We start from the raw sequence: 6,000 nt of genomic DNA, 5'->3' as shown, positions 1-6,000 counted from the left end.
ATTTTCCGTTTACACCATGTAGCTTCCCAACAGAGACCCCTGGACTTTATTCCACAGTCAGACCCTCAAGTCCTCTATTATGTCTAGCCTGTAGTCTCAGCGTGATGACATCCTGCTGCCAGTGGCTCATTTGTAAGCAAGGGAAAAACCAACCCATTCTAATTTTGAATATGCTAAATGACTAATAGAGCTAATTGTGGCCTCTGCTCTTGTAACAGCTTGAAAGTGAAAAAGAGATGTTGACGCAATAGGGCAAAGGACATTTTCTAGCTCTGACAATAAGTCAGCAGCCCAGACTAAAGCAGCCCGGTGCCTTTGCAGAGAACGCGCCGTGCTGCCAGCAGCCCAGTCTCGCTGGGGTCTTGATCGGCTTTGATTATGTATGATTATGTCCATGTTACAGCACTCATGAGGGATATATGAAACTTGTGCTTGTTTTTTCCATTGAAACAAGGAGGTTCAAAGGCAGCATGCTCTGTGCTGGAAGACAAAGACTCTATTATTGGGTTAGTTCTACTTTGCATGACAGAATTTCGTATTTGTTTGGCTGGAGAGTGAACAAATAAACATGATTCTTAGCCTGTGACGGAGACAAGGGTGTCAGTCCTGTTGGCAGTGTCCCATGTGAATAATGGCCAGACACTGTAGTTAGTACCATAATTCAAGTCTCCTTTTTAAAGGCAGTGCAATAGTCAATTACTAATTAGAAATTCATACTTGCTGTTGTGTGTTTTTTCTTTTCTATTCTCTTTTGCCTTCTCAAATAACAGCATTAACAAGAGGGCAACTGAACTAATGAAACCCTCTATCACCTTCCCTCCTTTCTCGGCTGGACAAGCAGTGGCACATCCTGGGAGTGATTCAGAACTGCACTTACGATAGTAAGGGATTGAATAATACCTGCCCTTGCCTAGCAAGCACATTCCTTTGGTCCTCTGCCCTAGGCAGCCAAGTTTCACAAGTCATGCAAGGACTTCACATCTTTGACACATCCCCTTTTCTGTCAAAGTTGGCCAGGGGTAGTCATCAGGTCAAAACGTATTGTAAGATGAGCGAAGGGAACACGCAGCACAGGCTCACAAATGCGATTGCTTAGGAGACCGAGGCCAAAAACGAGGTGAGTGGTTACAAGGTACTTATAGCAAGGGAACGGTATTTTGCAAGGATACTTAATTTATTGCTGCCATTTTTTGACTGAGAAATACATCATTATCCCAAATTTAGAGCACCCCAGAGATTATGCAGCAGCATTCTTCCCCTTGTCACTGCCAGTCATTCGGCAGAGCATCTCCGTGTGCTGCAGGACACTGATGGTAACACGCACCTTTTGGGGGAGCAAAGACTCTGCTTTCCACGAGGAGAGCTGGGTACCAGCATGCACTCAGCAAACTCCACATCACGTAACACCCCACATCTAAACACCTAAGTAGAAAGGTGGGCAAAATGCACTTCAGAAGCTACAGAAGACAGCTCATTTAGCAGAATTACAGGAAACGCTAATTGGTGAAATATGAAGGTATTAACCATGAGAAATCCCACAGAAATTTAAAATCTCTGCTTAGAAGGAAGCGTATGACTAGACTATGGTGCAACGGTCTGGTTGACTGCATAAGCCAGTTCTGCTGTGACAATGAAGGTAGGCTGCCTCCTGTTTTGGCGTTTTCAAGTGCTTGCAGCAGTAGAGACAGTCACTGGAGCATGGCTGCCACACGAGGAGGTTCTTAGTTACCTACAGCAGTCACAAGGGGCACACGCGTGCTTGGGTGGGTTGCGCCTACAGGGCAAAACTGAGAGCAGCTGGGTAGAAACTAGGTAGGAGGAGGAGCAGAAGATGGACTTGAACAGCGCTTTGCAACATACGTTTTAAAAAATCAGGAACATAAATGGTTTTTGACCTATACATGGTTCTGGTCATAATTTTTGCAATTTTTGGCATCAGTTTCTCCAGCTATTTTCAATTAGTTTTAGATACAATGAGCTGAACAGATTCAGACTTCCCTGAACCAAATGCATTTCCATTATCAGACAGTAAGCAATGCAGTTCTTAAACAGAGATGGCGGGGCCACAGTTAGGAACTAGATTAAATAATAAACTACAGTAAAGCAGGAATTAAGTTTTTGTTTTCCTTAACATTAAAAAAAAGGCAGAATATTTTAACTGCAAAGGAGAAAAAGCAGATCCTACAATGGTTTTACTTACATAAGTAATCATGAGTTGAGCAATTTTTGTAAATAAGGATTATTCATACATGGGACAATTTGCTGCACTGCGGTGGTTTTTCCCCTCCACTCCTCTTCCGCCGGGGGTTACAGCTGGAGCCCCCACTGGGGAGCCGTCAGGACCCAGACAACGTGTCCCTGATGGGTGGCCATCACAAAAAAACTCTACAAGGAGCGAGATGATGTATTGGGCCAGCAAGAGCACATAGAGAATCAGCAACACTTTTATTCTTTTCCCTCCATAAGGGTCACCGGCAGAACCTGCGCTCCCCTCCAGACGGGCAGCGCACTCCCCACTTTGCTTGTAGCAGCGGACCCAGCAGCAGCAGGGAGCAACGGGGCACGAAGATTACGGGTTTCTGGAAACAGTTCTGGAAGTAAATTGCTAGTGGCAACCAACCACCTAGCCAAATGTCCCACCAGCCCTTTTTTGGCATCTGCTGGCCCTGAATAAGATACTCTTATTGTATGCAAAGTCTGAGTCTTTGCTGCTTGAGCTGAAGACCAGGCCTCTTGATGGCAGCGTAGTAGGATAAGCTTGTCAAGCAGTGTAGCTGCTAAAGGGCCAGTTTCCACTGAAAATCACAGAAACGCTTCATTTGCCATATTCTTTCAGAAAAAACTGCATGCTAAAGTAAAAAGTAGATGGTTTGCCCATGTTAGAGACCTCAGTTCTGTTCCCAGCTCTGCCTGAATAACCTTGTGCAAGCTGTATTATCATTCATAATTTTTTTTTTTACCTGTTTTTTCCCTAAGCCAGGAAAGCTGGCCTCATAATCAGGGTTGGAAAAGATACAGAAATTGTGATAACACTCATCACAAGTGCAAATGGTAGGATTTCTTGTTCCTTGGTTTATAGAGTGTCTCTTACTAAGCTTCAGGACGTTTTAAAAGCACTTGACACAACACATTGTCTTGGAGACCAGAATGCCAGTAAGAAGAAGCCTGATTAAAAAGATAAAAAAAAGATTCTAAAGACAATGCCATGTTTTGGGGAACACGAATCACTACTCTCAAGAATTTATGATTTACAGACTGAGGGGTGGCTGTTCTCCGGCCTCAGGTGATGCAGGCTAGCAGCTCCTCCAAAGCACAGTTGCTGGCTCCTGCCAGAGGAATTCTTTAGAGCTGTCTAAATGGGGAAGAAAGCTGACTTGAGGTCACCATACTCAGCTTGTCTTGATTGAAGCCCCTGTTATCTCTGCAACCACAGCTGAGATCATTTGACCTGGTCATGCTGTAACCATGACCACTTCAAACACTCCCAGGCCGCTGGCAGCAGCAGCAGCTCGCGGAAAAGTGCTGCTGGCAGCATCAACCAGCTCCAACCATCAGAAGGGTTAAACCTTCCTCCCCCTCACTCCGACACTTACTGCTCACAAGGACTCAAAATGAAGTACGTACAAGTGAGACAGCTGTTCAGCTCCTGTTTTGGAGGAGACCAGTGGCAGCACTATGTTTAGCCTGAGCAAAAGGAACCAAGGACCGCTGTCCACATAAGTGTTTTCCCATTATTGGGTTGATTTGATTGAGGGAGGGAAAAAAATTCAGAGTACCCTTTTTGTGTATAGCGACATAACCTTACAAACCTGTTGGATGCCCTTGTTATTTTCAGAATTTTGCATGATTTTCCAATGAACTTATTTCTTGAACAATTCGGTCCAGCTTTGAACAATTTGGCCCAACAGATTTTATTCTTGCACACTGAAAAGAGCAAAATGCTCCCTCTACACCTTTGCAATAGCTTACCAGTCATTAAAAATTTAGAAATGTTCACAGAATTCAAGGGTTCCAGTGATATCCATCAACAGTCATGCAGGATTTGGCCCAAAGAGAGAGCTCCTGAGCAGTAAGGGATGGAAAGAGGACCCAGTCGTAAAAAGTGCTGTCAGACTTGTGGTCTGTCTTTGGGCCCAGGGTCTGCTAAAAGTGAGCAGACTTTCCAGGTAAAAGAGGAACACAAACTCATGAGGAAAGACACAAAGTTAGTGTAGGTGTATTTCAGGTTTTTTGGGGTTTAACACATTTATCCCCTTAATTCCTGGATTAACACGCAATGCAAATCTCATGTTTATTACACAAACCCTAGTTTACACAAAGATGAGCAAAACCCAAGGACAGTACCCAATACAGAAATGTTAAAATCTAAAAGCAGAATCAGAGAACTTGAGACTCACCAGAAAGACCAAAATGGCATTCTCAATATATTGATTTTAAAGATTACTTACCATTGTCCTCATAATTTTTAAAGATCTTTTTGGGGATCTGCTAGCGTAGAGGTATGGCCTTGGAGAATTTTACCTACTTGTAGATTAATACTACATGACTTTCACATTCTGCATGCTACCACGAAAAACTTTGCCACAAAAGTGCTCCTGACATCAGCACATTTCATGTTTAATCCCAACTATCAGTTTATTTTCTGATTACAGTTTAAAAGAAGAGCAGATATTTTTTTTTTTTGTGAACGCAATGAAATAGATCATAATATATTGTTTCCCCTAGAGACAACACATATACAATGTGTATGATAGGCATAAATACACACAATTAAGAAGACTCTGTGATAGATTCGTGACCAGAGGTCATGAAAGAGCAGAGGGATAAAACAAAAGTTGTAAATACTTGATCACTTTTACGAGTTAATTTGATCATCATAACCCTTTTGTATTCTTTTTTTTGTGAAAATCAAACTGTGCAAATATCATTAGAACTGATAAAATACAGTCTCGAAAGATACTCTAATACTGAATTTCCATTATGAAATTTAGAGATTATTCTATTAATTAAACAAGCTATTCTGCCAAGGAAAGAGAAAAAAAATACTTTAGTGTTTAAGTACCAGAATGTGAATTGCAAAACATACAACAAAACCTCTATCCAAGCAAAGAATTGTGCAGGGACTTAGACACTGGTAGTAAATAAATTAAAAAGAACACCCTTTCAAGAGGTGCTCAAGACAGCACAGATTAAGCTCTTTCCTCTCTCCTCCTCCTCCGCTCAAAAGCCATCCTCTATCTTCACTGCAGACTCCATGAGCAAAATGGACTTTTCTCATCCTGAAATCATTACCTTCACCTCTAATGCTCTTCTGTACACTAGGAAGTATTTTCATTTCTCCGCTATAGACTTCGATGTTGCTTTGGAGTGTGAACTCCTGATCTTTCATCGCTTTGATGATAAAAGCCCCAATGTAGCATTTTGCTGTGCCAAAACCTGTGCTTTTAGTAGTGTCATATTTTCTCTCTGCACATGGCTTTGCTTTCAAGTTGCCACCGAGGCTTGTGGCCACCACCATCCCAGGCACACTTTGCCACTACAAATATCAGTAAATTGCTGCTTGTACAGCCACCGACTGTGGGTTTACCTGCAATAATTGCATTAGAATAATTTTACTCAAAGAGTGCAAACACAACACTTGTTGCCAGTTTAAGCAATTTTTACTCAATCTGTCTGAAGAATAGTGCCTTTTAGGGAAACTATATAGCATTCTGGGTTGATATGCCATCGTGCATTTATCTTCTGCTAAAATTTAAAATAGATATTGACACTGGCGCTCTGAGATTAGCCAAACTATCAAAACTTCCTGATTTCTTTTTTTAGTATCCATTAATTTATCTGATTATTTGTAATTCAATACCATTTTCAAAAAAACTTTCAAGCTCATACACACAGCATTGCTGAGCATTGCTACGTTACCAATTACACATATGGATAGGCTGCTCCAGAAAACTGGCAAGTAGACAGCAATGTGGCTACGGAGAATTTGAGAGAATGCCA

This window comes from Calonectris borealis, chromosome 2, assembly GCF_964195595.1.
Source record: "Calonectris borealis chromosome 2, bCalBor7.hap1.2, whole genome shotgun sequence".
Taxonomy (NCBI): Eukaryota; Metazoa; Chordata; class Aves; order Procellariiformes; family Procellariidae; genus Calonectris; species Calonectris borealis.
This window is presented reverse-complemented; position numbering follows the sequence as displayed.